Source organism: Fukomys damarensis, unplaced genomic scaffold (assembly GCF_012274545.1).
Source record: "Fukomys damarensis isolate Sample0158 unplaced genomic scaffold, DMR_v1.0_HiC HiC_scaffold_6, whole genome shotgun sequence".
Taxonomy (NCBI): domain Eukaryota; kingdom Metazoa; phylum Chordata; class Mammalia; order Rodentia; family Bathyergidae; genus Fukomys; species Fukomys damarensis.
Genome location: NW_022900918.1, coordinates 43,632,243 through 43,652,180, shown reverse-complemented (window position 1 = coordinate 43,652,180; position 19,938 = coordinate 43,632,243). Strand labels below are relative to the sequence as shown.

Below are 19,938 nucleotides of genomic sequence, written 5' to 3'. Positions count from 1 at the left end.
CTCCCCAGGATCAAACAGGTGAAACATTGGGTTCTATGTAGAATTACAGACATATCAGAATCGTAACGAATTGAAGGAGGAAAAACAAGAGGAGTTCTGAGTCACAGTGTGAAACTGGGAGGCCCCTGGACTTCAAGCACTGGACAGTTGAGGTACATTTTGCAACTAAGTGAAATGCACTCATACAACTGGCACGCACTGAAATAATGAGTACCTTTTCGATGCATTGTGAGAACCACCTGGAGGCATCGTCCTTCCAGTGAAACTTTGAGCTGCAGACTAGCACAAAGTCATTTCGCTCAAATCCCAGGCTACATGAAGCCGAATCTTTAGGAACAAATATACATGCAGAGTGTTCATGCTCTCCACAGCATGCATACAGCTGTCTGAAAAGGAATGGTTATCGAGTCAGTGAGAAAACCTCACTTGGGAGAGAACCCTGTTGAAAAATGAGCAGGGCATTGCCATGCATTGATACCACCAGAAACAGAGTTTGCAAAAGGCCCCCAAGTGAACAATGGATTGCCAAGCTCTCAGCCTGCATTCTGACTATTCACCTCCTGCAAAAGGCCTAGCATGGATTAGCAGCACAGAGAGCCCTCAGTCATAGTATTTTACATGAAGCCCAACATGCTCCATTTAGCCAGCTGAAGGATGATCACCAGATCATTAAGGGTTGCCTGCAGCAGACCATTTAGGTTCAATCGGTCTCTCAGTGTGTTTAAACTAATCCAAACCTGATGTCAACCATGCAAAAAGGAATGGATCACGAGTCAGTCAGCACGCCATCACTTCAGAGTAAAAGCTGTTTAGAAATGAGCGTGGCCTAGTCATGAAGTCAGCCCGAGTTGCCAAAGATAGCAGATAGTACAATCAAATACTGTGGAGAGAGATGCAGTGAGCCTGCATTCCAACGGCTTTGTCTCAGACAGACTACTGAGGCGCTTTCAGCAGCACAGAGATACCTCACTCCAACTGTGCGGCATTTGCCTGAACTTCAGTGCATCATTAGGCCCATGCTGAAACTGCCCTGCCTAGTTTGACTCCAGCGCACTGCTTATGGACTTTTCAGCAATGCAGTCCACATGTCCTCACACTACCAGCTATGCAGCAGTCCACTCAGACCTGGCCAGTCCACAGTGCTCTGGCCCTGGTCCTGCGAGCCACCTGTTGGACACTTTCAGCATCCTTAGGCATGCAAACATGCTTGCATCATGGTACAGTCAGGCATAGAGAGGTCTGGCGAGTAGCGGGAAGCACACAGCAAGTCTTTGCTTGGTGCAGCTTGTAGGCAGGGCTCCCATCAGAAACATTTGGCCACACAGTGAGCACACTCTTGTCGCTGCCTGCCCCTCGTGAGCAAAGGCTCGGAGTCAAGAACCTGAATAAGAAGGCCCTTCCCCCAGATATCCAATGGCAGAAGGTTTGAGCGACCAATGAAGGTGCAAGAGGCATGCATTCAAACTTTGCTGCCTCTTACAGAACAACTAGGTACCCTTCACAGCTGGAAGAGCCATCATGCATACCTTTCTGCATATCCCAAACTTTGGTTACTAGTCAGCTGCACAGGGAGCTACCCCTCACTTGCTGTCTACTCCAGGGATATGTTTATGGAATCTTTAGCTGTGCAGTGAGACTATGCTCAACCCAACAGGAAAGCAGCATGCTTCAGAAGGCCAGTGAGAGAGACCACAAGCTCACGCAGACCTGACTTTCATAGAGTGAAACATTTAGGACATTTTAGGCATTCAGGGAACACGCACACCGAGAAATGATCATACAGAGGTCTGGAGAGTCACTGGACAAGATGCAGTGAGCCAGAAGCTGCTCGCAGCCATGAGCCATGGCCACGACGTGAATGGATAAGCCATGCAGTGAGCCTGCCCTCCTCCTGGAATTAAACAGGTGAATGCCTTGTGTTCGACCTAGCATTGCAGACACGTTAGAGTAATAACGCGTTGAAAGTGGGAGACACGTTAGAGTCATAAGGCACTGAAAGCTGCTAGACACAGTGCGAGCTGACCAGGCCCCTGGACTTCAAGCACTCCACAGGTGAGGTACTGCTTTCAACTAACAGACCTGCACTCATATGGTGCTCATGCATTGAAAACTTTCCTACCTGTTCGTCACATGGTGAGAACCCCGTGGCGTCGTCCTCCCTGCACTGCAACGTGGAGGTGCAGACTGGCAGGAAGTGAGTTCACTGTCATCCCAGGCTCTGAACAGGAGACTGTTCAGGAACTGCTACTCACACAGAGTGCTCCTGCTCTCCAGAGCATGCATACAGCCACCTGAAAAGGAAGGGTTATGGAATCAGTGAGAAAACCTCCCATGGGAGAAATTCCCATTGAAAAATGAGCAGGGCATGGCCATGCATTCATATCACCAAAGACGCAACATTGCTCAAGGCCCCCAATGGAACAACGGATGGCCAAGCACTCAGCTTGCATTCCCACTAGCTGCCTCCCTCAAAGGCCTACCATGGATTGGCCACTCAGAGGGCCCTCACTTCTATCATTGTGCATGAAGCACAACTGGCTCCATCCAACCAGCCAAATAATGAGCACAAGATCATCCAGGCTTGCCTCTAGCAGGCCCTTTAGGTTCCCTGGGGCCCACAGTGTGCTCACACTCACCTCAGCCTGAGGCCAACCATCTGACAAGGAATGCTTCATGAGTCAGTCAGCCTGCCGTCACTTCAGCCTGCAACCTGTGGAGAAAGGAACAGGGCATAGCCCTGCAGTCAGCTTGAATTCCCAAAGATGGCAGACAGCACGCCCCAATACAGTGGAGAGCCATACAGTGAGCCTCCATTCCCATAGTTTTGACTCAGACAGACCACTGAGGCCCTTTCAATAGCCCACACAGAGCCCTCACTCCTACTGTGCGGCATTCACCTGATCTTCAGTGCATCTTTAGGCACATGCTGAAACCGCCCTGTCTAGCTTGCCTCAAGTGGAATGCTGATGGAGTGCTTAGCAATGCAGTCCACTTCTCCTCACACTGCCAGCTATGCAGCAGTCCTCTGAGGGCTGGCCAGCCCACAGTGCTTTGGCCCTGGTCCTGCACACCACCTGGTGGACGCTTTCAGGATCGGTAGTCACGGAAACATGCTTGCCTCATGGAAGAGATAGTCATACAGAGGCCTGGTAAATCACAGAAAGCACGCAGCAATTCTGTCCTTGGTGCAGCTTCTAGGTATGGAACTCACGAGGACCATTTGGCAACAAAGTAAGCACACCCTTGTCCCTGTTGGCACCTCAGAACAAAGCCGCAGGGCCTAGTACATGAATAAGAAGTTCCTTCCACTAGACATCCAATGGCAGAAGGTTCAAATGGCCAATCAAGGTGCAGTGAGCCTGCATTCAATCTTCGCTGCCTCCCACAGAATGACAAGGACTCCTTCACAGCTGGGAGAGCCATCACTCATACCTTTCTGCATGTCCCAAACTTTGGCGACTAGTCAGCTGCACAGGGAGCTGGCCCTCCCTTGCTCTGTCCTCCAGGGATATGCTTATGGAATATTTTTCCCTGCAGTGATACAGTCCTCAAGCCAACAGGAAAGCAGCGTGCCTGAGAAGGCCAGTCAGACACACCATGGTGTTCACACAGACCTGACTTTCGTACAGTGAAACATTTCAGACTGCTTTGGCATTCAGGGAACATGGATGTCACCAAATGATCATTCAGAGGTCTGCAGAGTCATTGCACAACAGGCAGAGAGACTGAAGATGCCTGGAGGATAGGTCAGGGCCACGCTGTGAATCGGGAAGCCATGCTTTGAGCCTGTCCTCCACCTGGAATCAAATAGGTGAAGCCTTGGTTTCAACCTAGCATTGCAGACACGTTAGCGTCATCACACATTGAAAGCTGGAGAACCTTTTGGAGCTCCTAGACACTGTGTGTACCGGCCAGGCCCCTGAACTTCAATCACTCCACAGGTGAGGTACAGTTTGCAACAAAGAGACCTGCACTCATACAGCGGGCATGCAGTGAAACCTTTCATACCTATTCGACGCATGATGAGAACACTGTGGCATCGTCCTGCTTGCAGTGCAACTTGGAGTTGCAGACTGGAGTGAAATGAGTTCATTCTCATCCCTGGTTCCACCCGGGAGATTGTGCAGGAATAGTTACTCATGCAGAGTGCTTCTGCTCTAAACAGCACGCAGACAACCACCTGAATAGGAAGGGTTATCGAATCAGTTAGAATTGGGAGAGAACTCTGCTGAAAAATGAGCAGCGCATGATCATGTATCAATACCACCAGCAACACAGCACGCTCAAGGCCCCCAGTGGAACAATGGATGGCCAAGCTGTGAGCCTTTATTCCCACTGGCTACCTCCCGCCAAAGGCCTAGCATGGATTGGCCACCCAGAGGGCTCTCACTCCTATCATTGTGCATGAAGCACAACTGGCTCCATCTAGCCAGCCAAATGATGAGCAGCACATCATCCAGGCTAGCCTCCCACAGGCGGTTCACTTCCCTGGGGCCCGCAGTGCGCTCACACTAACCGCAGCCTGAGGCCAACCATCTGACAAGGAATGCTTCATGAGTCAGCCAGCCTGCCGTCACTTCAAACTACAATCTGTGGAGAACGGAGCAGGGCCTAGCCATGCAGTCAGACCGAGTTGCCAAAGATAGCAGATAGTACACCCAAATAGAGTGGAGAGCCATGCAGGGAGTCTGCATTCCCAACATTTTGATTCAGACAGACCACTGAGTCCCTTTCAACAGCACAGAGATCCCTCACTCCAACTGTGCAGCATTCACCTGATCTTCAGCGCATCTTTAGCCCCATGCTGAAACTGCCCTGCCTAGGTAGATTCCAGAGGACTGCTTTTGGACTGCTTAGCAATGCAGTCCACATGTGCTCACACTGCCAGCTCTGCAGCACTCCTCTCAGGACTGGCAAGCCCACAGTGGTCTGGCCCTGGTCCTACGAGCCACCTGGAGGATGCTTTAAGGGTCCTTAGGCATGCAAACATGTTTGTGTCACAGTACAGTCAGTCATACAGAGGTCTGCTGAGTAGCGGTAAGCATGCAACGTCTTCCCTTGGTGCATCTTGTAGGCAGGGCTCCCATGAGAACCATTTGGCCACACAGTGAGCACACTCTCATCCCTGCCTGCCCCTCGTGAACAAAGGTACAGAGTCTAGGAATTGAATAAGAAGGCCCTTCCCCTAGACATCCAATGGCAGAAGGTTAGAGTGGCCAATGAAGGCACAGTTAGCCTGCATTCCAACTTCGCTGCCAACTAGAGAACAACTAGGACCCCTTCACAGCTGGGAGAGCCATCACTCATACCTTTCTGCATATCCCAAACTTTGGGTACTAGTCAGCTGCACAGGGAGCCAGCCCTTACTTGCTGTCTCATCCAGGGATATGCTTATGGAATATTTGGCCATGCAGTGAGACTCTCCTCAAACCGACAGGAAAGCAGCATGCTTGATAAGGCCAGTCAGACACACCATGAGCTCACGCAGACCTCACTTTCATGCAGTGGAACATTTTGAACTGTTTTGGCATTCAGAGAACCCGCACACTGTGAATCGATCATACAGAGGTCTGGAGAGTAATTGTACAACAGGCACTGAGCCTGAAGCTGACTGCAGCCATGAGCCAGGGCCACTCTGTGAATGGTTAAGCCATGCATTGAGCCTGTCCTCCTCCTGAAATCAAAAGATGAAGCCTTGGGTTTGGACCTAGCATTGCAGACACATTACAGTCATAACGCATTGAAAGCGGGAGAACCTTTAGGAGCTACTAGACACAGGGTGAGAAGGCCAGACACTTGGACTTCAATCACAACACAGGTGAGGTACTGTTTTCAACTAAGAGACCTGCACTCATATGGCGGTCATGCAGTGAAACCTTTCCTACCTGTTCAATGCATGGTGAGAACCCCGATTGTCATCCTCCTTGCAGGGCAACTTGGAGTTGCAGACTGGAGTGAAGTGAGTTCACTCTCATCCCAGGCTCCGACCAGGAGAATGTCTAGGAACCATTACTCACACACAGTGCCCCTGCTCTCCAGAGCAGGCATAGAGCCACCTGAAAAGAAAGAGTTATGGAATCAGTGAAAAAAACTCCCATGGGAGAAATTCCCGTTGAAAAATGAGCAGGGCTTGGCCATGCATTGACACCAACAGCAACGCAGCATGCTCAAGGCCCCAAATGGAACAATGGATGGCCAAGCACTCAGCCTTCATTCCCCCTAGCTCTCTCCCTCAAAGGCGTACCATGGATTGCCGCCCAGAGGGCCCTCACTCCTATCATTGTGCATGAAGAACAACCGGCTCCATCCAACCAGCCAAATGACAAGCACAAGATCATCAGGGCTTGCCATCCCCAGGCCCTTTAGGTTCCCTGGGGATCGCAGTGTGCTCACGCTAATCCCAGTCTGATGCCAAGCATCGGACAAGCAATGCTTCATGAATCAGTCAGCCTGCCGTCCCTTCAGATTACAACTGGTGTGGAAATAAGCAGGGCCTAGCCATGCAGTCCACCCAACTTGCCACAGACAGCAAATAGCACACCAAGATCCAGGAGAGAATCTTGGAGTGAGCCTGAATTCCCCCTCTTTTGACTCGCATAGAACACTGAGAACCTGTGAAGAGCACTGTCAGCCCTCACTGCTACTCTGCGGCATTTGTCTGATCTTCAATCCCTCTTTAGGTGTAGGATGAACCACCCCTGCCTGGTTTGACTTAAGTAGACTGCCCCAGGTGTGCGTAGCAATGCCGTCCAAATATCATCACTCTGCCAGCTATGCATCAAGCAGTCTTCTGAGGACATGTAGGCCAACTGTGCTCTTGTCCTCATCCTAGGAACCACTTTGTGGATATTTTAAGGATCGTTGGCATGGAAATACACTGGCCTCAAGGACAAGTCACACAGAGGTCGGTGGAGTAGTGGTCAGCACGCAGCAAGTCTATCCCCTCCATGAAGCTGCTGATCACAGCTACCATGAAGACTACTGGAATACACAGTCAACGCACGCTGGTCCCTACTTGGCCTGGGTGAACACAGGGCCAGGGCCTTGGAAGTAAATAAGAAGGCCCTTGGCCTAGACATCAAATGGTAGAAGGTTGGAGTGGCCAATCAAGCCACAGTGAGCCTGCATTCCATCTTACCTGCCTCGCACAGAATGATTAGAACCCCTTAACAGCTGCGAGAGTCGTGACTCATACATCTCTGCATGTCATAAACTTTGGCACTACTTAGCTGGCCAGTGAGACAGCCCTCACGGCTGTCGGCTCCGTGGATATGATGAGGGTCTATTGCCCACAGCAGGGAGACTCTCCCCAAGCCAGAGGAAAAGCATCCTGTTTGAGAAGGCCAGTCAGACACAGCCCAAGTTCACACAGGTGTGACTTTCATACAGAAAATTTTCAGACTGGTTCTGCATTCAGGGCACACCCACTCCCAGAAATAATATTGCAGAGTTCCGGAGAGTCATGGAATAATACGCACTGAGCCGCAACTTGCCACAGCCATGAGCCAGGGCCATGAAGTTAATTGGAGAGCCTTGCACTGAAGCTCCCCTCCTCCCCAAATCAATGTTTTGAAGCATTGGGTTCTACCTAGAATGGCCGACATGTCCCACTCCCAACGAACTGCAGGCAGGTGCAACTTGAGGAGCTCCTCGTCACAGTGTGAGACTGCCAGGCCCCTGGATTTTGAGCACAGGACTGTTGAGATACACTTTGCCACTACGAAACCTGCACTCACACGGCTGGCATCCAGTGTAACATTCTGTTCCTCTTGGATGCATTGTGCGAACCACCTGGCATCGTGGTCCTTGCAGAGCGATGATAAGCTGCTGGCTAGCATGATGTGAGGTCACTGTCAGGCCAGGCTCCATCAGGGAGAATCTGTATGAACAATGGTCAGGCCAGGCACTCCTGCTCTCCACAGCCTGCATACAGCCCTCTGAAAAGGAATGGTTATAGAATCAGAGAGAAACCCTCGCGCGGGATGGAACCCAGTTGAAAAGTGAGCTGGGAATTGCCATTCATTGAGACTCCCAGGGACTCATGAGGCAAAAGATCCCCAGGTGACACATGGGTTTCTGATATCTGTCTTCCTTCACCCTCCCTGCCACCCTCCAAAGCCCTAGCATGGTTCAGGAGGTCATGGAGCCCTTGCTCATACCACTGTGCGTGAAGCACTATAGTCTCTAGCCTGCCAGCCGAGAGATGAGCAGTAGGACATACATGGTTGCCTCCTGCTGACCTTTTGGGTTTCACTGATGCTGCCATGGGCTCAAACGAACTCCAGCTTGAGGCCAACCCCCTGAAATGGAATGGTTCATGAGTTCATCAGCCTGCCATCCGTTCAGATTACAACTGGTGGGGAAATGAGCAGGGCCTAGCCATGCAGTTCACCCACTTTGCCACAGATAGCAAATAGCACACCAAGATCCAGGAGAGAGTCTTGCAGTGAGCCTGAATTCCCACTCTTTTGATTCGCATGGAACATGGAGAACCTGTGAAGAGCACTGTGAGCCCTCACTCCTACTGTGTGGCATTCGCCTGACTTTCAGTCCATCTTTAGGCCCAGGCTGAACCTGCCTTGCCTAGTTTCACGTAAGTGAACTGCTCACGGTGTGGTTAGCCATGCTGTCCAAATGTCTTCACTCTGCCAGCTATGCAGTAAGCAGTCTTCTGAGGACTTTTAGGCCAAGTGTGCTCTTGCCCTGGTCCTAGTGCCACCTTGTGGATATTTAAGGATAGTTGGCGTGGAAAAACACTGGCCTCAAGGACAAGTCACACAGAGGTCTGTCGAGTAGTAGTCAGCACGCAGCAAGCCTATACTCTTCGTGCAGCTGCTGCTCACGGTTACCATGAGAGCCACTGGGATAGAAAGTCAACGCACCCTGGTCCTTACCTGGCCCTGGTGAACACAGGGCCAGGGCCTAGAAAATAAATAAGAAGGCCCTTGGCCTAGACATCAAATGGTAGAAGGTTGGAGAGGCCAAGCAAGCCGAAGTGAGCCTGCATTCCATCTTAGCTGCCTCGCACAGAATGACTAGAACCCCTTAACAGCTGCGAGAGTCGTGACTCATACCTTTCTGCATGTCATAAACTTTGGGCAATACTTAGCTGGCCAGTGAGACAGCCCTCACGGATGTCTGGTCCGTGGATATGGTGAGGGTCTATTGCCCACAGCAGGGAGACTGTCATCAAGCCAGAGGAAAAACATCCTGCATGAGAAGGCCCGTCAGACACAGCCCCAGTTCACACAGGTGTGACTTTTATACATAAATCTTTCAGACTGGTTCTGCATACAGGGCACACCCACTCCCAGAAACAATACTGCTGAGGTCTGGAGAGTCATGGAATAATACGGACTCAGCCAGAACTGGCCACAGCCATGAGCCGGGGCCACGAAAGTAATTGGAGAGCCTTGCATTGAACCTCCCCTCCTCCCCGAATCAAAGATTTGAAGCATTGGGTTCTACCTAGAATAGCCGACATGTCCCACTCCTAAGGAACTGCAGGCAGGTGCAACTTGAGGAGCTCCTCATCACAGTGTGAGACCGCCAGGCCCCTGGATTTCGAGCACAGGACTGTTGAGATACATTTTGCCACTATGAAACCTGCACTCACACGGCTGGCATCCAGTGTAACATTCTGTTCCTCTTGGATGCATTGTGCGAACCACCTGGCATGGTTGTCCTTGCAGAGCGATGATAAGCTGCTGGCTAGCATGATGTGAGGTCACTGTCAGGCCAGGCTCCATCAGGGAGAATCTGTATGAACAATGGTCAGGCCAGGCACTCCTGCTCTCCACAGCCTGCATACAGCCCTCTGAAAAGGAATGGTTATAGAATCAGAGAGAAACCCTCGTGCGGGATGGAACCCAGTTGAAAAGTGAGCAGGGAATTGCCATTCATTGAGACTCCCAGGGACTCATTAGGCAAAAGGTCCCCAGGTGACACATGGGTTTCTGATATCTCAGTCTTCCTTCACCCTCCCTGCCTCCCTCCAAAGCCCTTGCATGGTTCAGGAGCTCATGGAGCCCTCGTTCATACCATTGGGCATGAAGCACAAGAGTCTCTAGCCAGCCAGATGAGAGATGAGCTGCAGGACATCCATGGTTGCCTCCTACTGAACTTTTTGGTTTCACTGATGCTGCCATGGGCTCAAAGGAATCCTAGCTTGAAGCCAACCACCTGAAATGGAATGGTTCATGAGTTCATCAGCCTGCCGTCCCTTCAGAATACAAGTTGTGGGGAAATGAGCAGGGCCTAGCCATGCAGTCCACCTACCTTGCCACAGAGAGCAAACAGCACACCAAGATCCAGGACAGAGTCTTGCAGTTAGCCTGAATTCCCTCTCTTTTGACTCGCATAGAACACGGAGAACCTGTGAAGAGCACTGTGAGCCCTCACTGCTGCAGTGCGGAATTCACCTGACCTTCAGTCCATCTTTAAGCCCTGCTGAACCTGCCCTGCCTAGTTTCACGTAAGTGGACTGCTCAACCTGTTGTTAGCAATGCCATCCCAAAGTAATCACTCTGCTAGCTATGGAGCAAGCAGTCTTCTGAGGATTTGTAGGCCAACTCTGCTCTTGCTCTGGTCCTAGGCGTCAACTTGTGCATGTTTTAAGGATCGTTGTCATGGAAAAACAGGGGCCTCAAAGACAAGTTGCACAGAGGTTTGTGGAGTAGTGGTCAGTACGTAGCAAGTCTATACCATCCATGCAGCTGCTGCTCACAGCTACCATGAGGACCACTGTGATACACAGTAAATGCACCCTGGTCCCTGCCTGCCCCTGGTGAACATAGGGCCAGGGCCTCGGAAGTAAATATGAAGGCCCTTGGCCTTGCAATCAAATGGCAGAGAGTTTGAGTGGCCAATCTAGGTCCAGGGAGCCTGCATTCCATCTTACTTCCCTCGCCTAGAATGACTAGAATGCTTTAACAGCTGCTAGAGACGTAAGTCATACATTTCTGCCTGTCCTAAATTTGGGGCACTTCTTTGCTGGCCAGTGAGAGAGCCCTCACGGCTTTCTGCTTCATGGATATGGTGAGGATCTATTGCCCACAGCAGGGAGACTGTCCTCAAGCCAGAGGAAAATCATCCTCCTTGTGAAGACCTATCAGACAAAGCCCAAGTTCACACAGGTGTGATTTTCATGCATAAAACTTTCAGACTGATTCTGCATTCAGGGCACACCCACTCCCAGAAACAATACTACCGAGGTCTGGAGAGTCATGGAACAATACGCACTGAGCCGCAACTTGCCACAGCCATGAGCTAGGGCCACGAAGTTAATTGGAGAGCCTTGCATTGAAGCTTCCCTCCTCCCCAAATCAATGATTTGAAGCATTGGGTTCTACCTAGAATGGCCGACATGTCCCACTCCTAATGAACTGCAGGCAGGAGCAACTTGAGGAGCTCCTCGTCACAGTGTGAGACTGCCAGGCCCCTGGATTTTGAGCACAGGACTGTTGAGACTCATCTTGCCACTATGAAACATGCACTCACACGGCTGGCATCCAGTGTAACATTCAGTTCCTCTTGGATGCATTGTGAGAACCATCTGGCCTCATTCTCCTTGCAGAGCCAAGTTGAGCTGCTGGCTAGCATGATGTGAGGTCACTGTCAGGCTAGGATCCATCAGGGGGAATCTGTATGAACAATGGGCAGGCCGGGCACTCCTGCTCTCCACAGCCTGCATACAGCCCTCTGAAAAGGAATGGTTATACAATCAGAGAGAAACCATTGCTCAGGACAGAACCCGGTTGAATAGTGAGCAGGGCATTGCCCTTCATTGAGACCCCCAGGGACTCAGTAGGCAAGAGGCCCTCACGTGACCCACGGGTTTCTGACATCTCAGTATTCCTTCACCCTCCCTGCCTCCCTCAAAAGCCCTAGCATTGTTCAAGAGCTCAAGGAGCCCTCGCTCATACCATTGTGCGTGAAGCACTACAGTCTCTAGACAGCCAGCAGAGAGATGAGCCGCAGGACATCCATGGTTGCCTCCTGCCGACATTTTGTGTGTCACTGATGCTGCCAGGGGCTCAAACGAACCCCAGCTTGAGGCCCACCACCTGCAAAGGGATGGTTCATGAGTCCATCAGTCTGGCATCCCTGCAGATTAAAACTGGTAGGGAAATGAGCAGGGCCTAGTCATGCAGTCCACCCACCTTGCCACAGATAGCAAATAGCACACCAAGATTCAGGAGAGAGTCTTGCAGTGAGACTGAATTCCCCCTCTTTTGACTCTCATAGAACACTGACAACCTGAGAAGAGCACTGTGAGCCCTCACTCCTACTGTGCGGCATTCGCCTGACCTTCAGTCCATCTTTAGGCTCAGGCTGAAAATGCCCTGCCTCGTTTCACATAAGTGGACCGCTGAAGCTGTGGTCAGCAATGCCGTTCAAATGGCCTCACTCTGCCAGCTAGGCAGGAAGCACTCTTCTGCATGCTTGTAAGCCTACTGTGCTCTTGCCCTGGTCCTGGGCGCCACCTTGTGGATGTTTTAAGGATCGTTGGCATGGAAAAACGCTGGCCTCAAGGACAAATCACACAGAGCTCTGTCGAGCAGTGGTCAGCACGAAGGAAGTCCATATCCTCCATGCAGCTGCTGCTCATGGCTACCATGAGAACCACTGGGATACACAGTCAATGCACCCTGGTCTCTCCCTGGCTCTGGTGAACACAGGGCCAGGGCCTAGAAAATAAATAAGAAGGCCCTTGGCGTAGACATCAAATGGTAGAAGGTTGGAGTGGCCAATCAAGCCAAAGTAAGCCTGCATTTCATCGTAGGTACCACACACAGAATGACTAGAACACCTTAATGGCTGCAAGAGTCGTGACTCATACATTTCCACATGTCATAAACTTTGGGCACTACTTAGCTGGCCAGTGAGACAGCCCTCACAGGTGTCCGCTCCGTGGATATGGTTAGAGTCTGTTGTCCACAGCAGGGAGACTGTCCTCAAGCCAGAGGAAAAGCATCCTGCTTGAGAAGGCCAGTCAGACACAGCCCCAGTTCACACAGGTATGACTTTCAGACATAAAACTTTCAGACTGATTCTGCATTGAGGGCACACCCACTCCCAGAAACAATACTGCAGAGATCTGGAGAGTAATGGAATAATACGGACTGAGCCAGAACTGGCCACAGCCATGAGCCAAGGCCACGAAGGTAATTTGAGAGCCTTGCATTGAACCTCCCCTCCTCCCGAATGAAAGATTTGAAGCATTGGGTTAGACCTAGAATGGCCTACATGACCCACTCATACGGAACTGCAGACCTGAGCAACTTGAGGAACTCCTCGTCACAGTGAGAGACTGCCAGAACCCCGGATTTTGAGCACTGGACAGTTGAGGTACATTTTGCCACTATGAAACCTGCACTCACTGGCTGGCATCCAGTGTAACATTCAGTTCCTCTTTGATGCATTGTGTGAACCACCTCCGTCGTTCTCCTTGCACAGCGACGTTGAGCTGCCAGCTACCATGATGTGAGGTCAATGTCAGGCTAGCCTCCATCAGGGAGAATATGTACGAACTATGGTCAGGCCGGGGATTCCTGCTCTCCACAGCCTGCATACAGCCTTTGAAAAGGAATGGTTATAGAATCAGAGAGAAGCCATCGCTCAGGACAGAATCCCGTTGAAAAGTGATCAGGGAATTGCCATTCATTGAGATCCCCAGGGACTCAGTAGGCAAAAGGCCCCCAGGTGACACATGGGTTTCTGATATCTCAGGCTTCCTTCACCCTCCCTGCCTCCCTCAAAAGCCCTAGCATGGTTCAGGAGCTCCTGGAGCCCTCGCTCATACCATTGTGCGTGAAGCACTCCAGTCTCTAGCCAGCTAGCTGAGAGATGAGTGGCAGGACATCCATGGTTGCCTCCTGACAACCTTTTTGCTTTCACTGATGCTCTCATGGGCTCAAACGAAGTCCAGCTTGAGGCTAACCACCTGAAATGGAATGGTTCATGAATTCATCGGCCTGCCGTCCTGTCAGATTACAACTGGTGGGGAAATGAGCAGGGCCTAGCCATACAGTCCACCCACCTATCCACATATAGCAAATAGCACACCAAGATCCTGGAGAGAGTCTTGCAGTGAGCCTGAATTCACCCTATTTTGACTTGCATAGAACACTGAGAATCTGTGAAGAGCTCTGTGAGCCCTCACTCCTACTGTGTGGCATTCGCCTGACATTCAGTCCATCTTTAAGCTCAGGCTGAACCTGCCCTGCCTAGTTTCACGTAAGTGGACTGCTCAAGGTGTGACTAGCAATTCCGTCCAAATGTCCTCACTCTGACAGCTATGCAGTAAGCAGTCTTCTGAGGATTTGTAGGCCAAGTGCGCTCTTCTGTGCATCTTGGAGCCACCTTGTGGATGTTTTAAGGATCGTTGACGTGGAAAAATGCTGGCTTCAGGGACAAGTCACACAGAGATCTGTGGAACAGTCGTCAGCATGCAGCCAGTCTATACCCTCCATGAAGCTGCTGCTCACGTCTACCATGAGGACAACTGGGATACACAGTCAACGCACCCTGGTTCCTACCTGGCCCTGGTGAACACAGGGCCAGGGCCTAGGAAGGAAATAAGATGGCCTTGGCCTAGACATCAAATGGTAGAAGGCTGGAGTCACCAATCAAGCTGCAGTGAGCCGGCATTCCATTTTAGCTGCCTCGCACAGAATGACTACAACCCCTTAACAGCTGAGAGAGTAGTGACTCATACCTTTATGCATTTCATAAACTTTGGGCACTACTTAGCTGGCCAGTGAGACAGCCCTCACGGCTGTCTACTCTGTGGACATGGGGAGGGTCTATTGCCCACAGCAGGAAGACTGTCCTCAAGCCAGAGGAAAAGCATCCTGCTTGAGAAGGCCAGTCAGACACAGTCCAATTTCACACAGGTGTGACTTTCATACATAAAACTTTCAGACTGGATTTACATTTATGGCACACCCATTCCCAGAAACAATACTGCAGAGGTCTGGAGAGTCATGAAATAATACAGACTGAGCCGGATCTGGCCAAATCCATGAGCCAGGGCCACGAAGGTAATTGGAGAGCCTTCCATTGAACCTCCCCTCCTCCCTGAATCAAAGATTTGAAGCATTGGAATCTACCTAGAATGGTCGAAAAGTGCCACTCCTAATGAACTGCAGGCCTGAGCAACTTGAGGAATTCCTCATTACAGGGTGAGACTGCCAGGCCCCTGGATTTCGAGCACAGGTTAGTTAAGGTACATTTTGCCACTATGAAACCTGCACTCACACAGCTGGCATCCAGTGAAACATTCAGTTCCTCTTGGACGCATTGTGCGAACCACCTGGTGTCGTTCTGCTTGCAGAGTGACGTTGAGCGGCCCGCTAGCATGATGTGAGGTCACTGTCAGTCTATGCTCCATCAGGGAGAATTTGTATGAACTATGGTCAGGCAGGGCACTCCTGCTCTCCACAGCCTGCATACAGCCCTCTGAAAAGGAATGGTTATAGAATCAAAGAGAAACCATCACTCCGAACAGAACCCGGTTGAAAAGTGAGCAGGGCATTGCCATTCATTGAGACCCCCAGGGACTCAGTAGGCAAAAGGCCCCCAGGTGACACATGGGTTTCTGATATCTCAGTCTTCCTTCACCCTTCCTGCCTCACTTAAAAGCCCTAGCATGGTTCAGGAGCTCATGGAGCTTTCATTCATACCATTGTGGGTGAAGCACTACAGTCCCTAGCCAGCCAGCCGAGAGATGAGTGGCAGGACATCCATGGTGGCTTTCTGCCAAACTTTTTGGTTTCACTGATGCTGCCATTGGCTCAAACGAAGTCCAGCTTGAGGCCAACAACCTGAAATGGAATGGTTCATGAGTTCATCAGCCTACCGTCCTTCAGATTACAACTGGTGGGGAAATGAGCAGGGCCTAGACATGCAGTCCACCCACCTGCCCACAAATAGCAAATAGCACACCAAGATCCAGGAGAGAGGCTTGCACTGAGCCTGAATTCACCCTCTTTTGACTCACATAGAACACTGAGAATCTGTGAAGAGCACTGTGAGCCCTCACTCCTACAGCCCAAGTTCACACAGGTGTGACTTTCATACATAAAACTTTCAGACTGCTGCTGCATTTAGCGCACACCAACTCCCAGATACAATACTGAAGAGGTCTGGAGAGTCATGGAATAATACGGACTGAGCAGAAACTGGCCACAGCCATGAGCCAGGGCCACAAAGGTAATTGGAGAGCCTTGCATTGAACCTCCCCTCCTCCCTGAATCAAAAATTTAAAGCATTGTGTTCTACCTAGAATGGCCGACATGTCCCCTTCCTAAGGAACTGCAGGCCTGAGCCACTTGAGGACTTGTTCGTTACAGTGTGAGACTGCCAGTCCCCTGGATTTCGAACACAGGACAGTTGAGGTACATTTTCCCACTACGAAACCTGCACTCACACGGCTGGCATCCAGTGTAACATTCAGTTCCTCTTGGACGCATTGGGCGAACCACATGGCGTCGTTCTCCTTGCAGAACGAAATTGAGCTGCCGGTTAGCATGATGAGAGGTCACCGTCAGGCTACGCTCCATCAGGGAGAATCTCCAAGAACTATGGTCAGGCAGGGCACTCCTGCTCTCCACAGTCTGCATACAGCCCTCTGAAAAGGAATGGTTATAGAATCAGAGAGAAAACATCACTCGGGATAGAACCCGGTTGAAAAGAGAGCAGGGCATTGCCATTCATTGAGACCTGGAGGGACTCAGTAGGCAAAAGGACCCCAGGTGACACATGGGTTTCTGATATCTCAGTCTTCCTTCACCCTCCCTGCCTCCCTCAAAAGCCCTAGCATGGTTCAGGAGATCATTTAGCCCTCGCTCATACCATTGTGCGTGAAGCACTACATTCTCTAGCCACTCAGCTGAGAGATGAGCAGGAGGACATCCCAGATTAACTCCTGCTGTTATTTTTGGTTTCACTGATGCTGCCATGGGCTCAAACGAACTCCAGCTTGAGGCCAAACACCTGAAATGGGATGGTTCATGAGTTCATCAGCCTGCCGTCCCTGCAGATTACAGCTGGTGGGGAAATGAGCAGGGCCTAGCCATGCAGTCCACCCACTTTGCCACAGATAGCAAATAGCACACCAAGATTCAGGAGAGAGTCTTGCAGTGAGCCTGAATTCCCCCTCTTTTGACTCTCATAGAACACTGACAACCTGAGAAGAGCACTGTGAGCTCTCACTCCTACTGTGCGGCATTTGCCTGACCTTCAGTCCATCTTTAGGCCCAGGCTGAACCTGCCTTGCCTAGTTTCATGTAAGTGGACTGCTCGCGGTGTGGTTAGCAATGCCGTCCAAATGTCCTCACTCTGCCAGCTATGCAGTAAGCAGTCTTCTGAGGACTTGTAGGCCAAGTGTGCTCTTGCCCTGGTCCTAGGCGCCACCTTGTGGATGTTTTAAGGATCGTTGGCATGTAAAAATGCTGGCCTCAAGGGCAAGTCACACAGATGTCTGTGGAGTAGTGGTCAGCACACAGCAAGTCGATATCCTCCATGCAGCTGCTGCTCACGGCTACCATGAGGACAACTGGGATACACAGTCAATGCACCCTGGTCCCTACCTGGCCCTGGGGAACACAGGGCCAGGGCCTAGGAAGTAAATAAGAAGGCCCTTGGCATAGACATCAAATGGTAGAAGGTTGGAGTGGCCAATCAAGCCACAGTGAGCCTGCATTCCATTTTAGCTGCCTCGCACAGAATGACTAGAACACCTTAACAGCTGCCAGAGTTATGATTCATACCTTTCCGCATGTCATAAACATTGGGCACTACTTAGCTGGCCAGTGAGACAGCCTTCACAGCTGTCTGCTCCGTGGATATGGTGAGGGTCTATTGCCCACAGCAGGGAGACTGTCCTCAAGCCAGAGAAAAAGCATCCTGCAAGAGAAGGCCAGTCAGACACAGCCCAAGTTCACACAGGTGTGACTTTCATACCTAAAACTTTCAGACTGGTTCTGCATTCATGGCACACTCAGTCACAGAAAGAGTACTGCAGAGGTCTGGAGAGTCATGCAATAATACGGACTGAGCCGGAACTGGCCACAGCCATGAGAGAGGGCCACGAAAGTAATTGGAGAGCCTTGCATTGAACCTCCCCTCCTCCCCGAATCAAAGATTTGAAACATTGGATTCTACCTAGAATGACCGACATGTCCCACTCCTAGGGAGCTGCAGGCCTGAGCAACTTGAGGAGCTCCTCGTCACAGTGTGAGACAACCAGGCCCCTACATTTCGAGCACAGGACAGTTGAGGTATATTTTGCCACTATGAAACCTGCACTCACGCGGCTGGCATCCAGTGTAACATTCAGTTCCTCTTGGACGCATTGTGATAACCACCTGTCATCGTTGTCCTTGCAGAGCCAAGTTGAGCTGCCGGCTAGCATGATGCGAGGTCTCTGTCAGGCTAGGCTCCATCAGGGAGAATCTGTATGAAGTATGTTCAGGCCACACACTCCTGCAGTCCGCAGCCTAAATACAGCCCTCTGAGAAGGAATGTTTATAGAATCAGAGAGAAACCATCGCTCGGGACAGAACCCGGTTGAAAAGTGAGCAGGGCATTGCCATTCATTGAAACTCCCAGGGACTCAGTAGGCAAAAGAAACCCACGTGACACATGGGTTTGTGGTATCTCGGTCGTCCTTCACCCTCCCTGCCTCCCTCAAAAGCTCTAGCATGGTTCAGAGGCTCATAGAGCCATTGCTCCTACAATTGTGCAGGAAGCACAACAGTCCCCAGCCAGCCAGCTGAGAGATGAGCCTCTGGACATCCATGGTTGCCTCCTGATGACCTTTTTTGTTTCAATGATGCTGGCATGGGCTCAAATAAACTCCAAATTGAGGCCAACCACCTGAAATGAAATGGTTCATGAGTTCATCAGCATGCTGTCCTGTCAGATTACAACTGGTGGGGAAATGAGCAAGGCCTAGCAATGCAGCTCACCCACCTTGCCACATATAGCAAATAGCACACCAAGATCCTGGAGAGAGTCTTGCAGTGAGCCTGAATTCACCCTATTTTGACTCGCATAGAACACTGAGAACCTGAGAAGAGCACTGTGAGCCCTCACTCCTACTGTGCGGCATTCGCCTGACTTTCAGTCCATCTTTAGGCCAAGGCTGAACCTGCCCTTCCTAATTTCACGTAAGGGGACTGCTCAAAGTGTACTTAGCAATGCCATCCAAATGTCCACACGCTGCCAGCTATGCAGTAAGCAGTCTTCTGAGGACTTGTAGGCCAAGTGTGCTCTTGCCCTTGTCCTAGGCGCCACCTTGTGGATGTTTTAAGGATCGTTGACGTGGAAAAATGCTGGCTTCAGGGACAAGTCACACAGAGATCTGTGGAGCAGTGGTCAGCATGCAGCCAGTCTATACCCTCCATGCAGCTGCTGCTCACGTCTACCATGAGGACAACTGGGATACACAGTCAATGCACCCTGGTCCCTACCTGGCCCTGCTGAACACAGGGCCAGGGCCTAGCAAGGAAATAAGAAGTCCCTTGGCCTAGACATCAAATGGTAGAAGGTTGGCGTGGCCTAACACGCTGCAGTGAGCCTGTATTCCATCTTAGCTGCCTCGCACAGACTGACGAGAACCCCTTTACACCTGCGAGAGTCGTGACTCATACCTTTCTGCATGTCATAAACTTTGGGCAATACTTAGCTGGCCAGTGAGACAGTCCTCACGAGTGTCTGCTCCGTGGATATGGTGAGGATCTATTGCCCACAACAGGGAGACTGTCCTCAAGCCAGAGGAAAAGCATCCTGCTTGAGAAGGCCAGTCAGACACAGCCCAAGTTCACACAGGGGTGACTTTCATACATAAAACTTTCAGACTGGTTCTACATTTAAGGCACACCCACTCCCAGAAACAATACTGCAGAGGTCTGCAGAGTCATGGAATAATAC

General features: G+C 50.9%; 3 long non-coding RNA genes across 3 annotated transcripts; all 3 read right to left on the bottom strand.

Annotated features, from left to right (window-relative positions):
* Nucleotides 1–225: 225 nt before the first annotated feature.
* LOC117285119 lies at nt 226–3,508 on the bottom strand. The gene is made up of 3 exons (XR_004516093.1): nt 2,637–3,508; nt 2,120–2,291; nt 226–386 (listed from the first exon to the last, which is right to left on the bottom strand). It is a non-coding gene; the product is annotated as an uncharacterized LOC117285119 (long non-coding RNA).
* Nucleotides 3,509–9,781: 6,273 nt separating this feature from the next.
* LOC117285121 lies at nt 9,782–10,302 on the bottom strand. Its single transcript, XR_004516095.1, has 3 exons — nt 10,279–10,302; nt 10,042–10,182; nt 9,782–9,817 (listed from the first exon to the last, which is right to left on the bottom strand). It is a non-coding gene; the product is annotated as an uncharacterized LOC117285121 (long non-coding RNA).
* A 1,296-nt stretch (nt 10,303–11,598) lies between these two features.
* On the bottom strand, nt 11,599–13,566 carry LOC109117860. The gene is made up of 3 exons (XR_002025167.2): nt 13,383–13,566; nt 11,925–12,065; nt 11,599–11,700 (listed from the first exon to the last, which is right to left on the bottom strand). It is a non-coding gene; the product is annotated as an uncharacterized LOC109117860 (long non-coding RNA).
* Between the last annotated feature and the right edge of the window lie 6,372 nt (nt 13,567–19,938).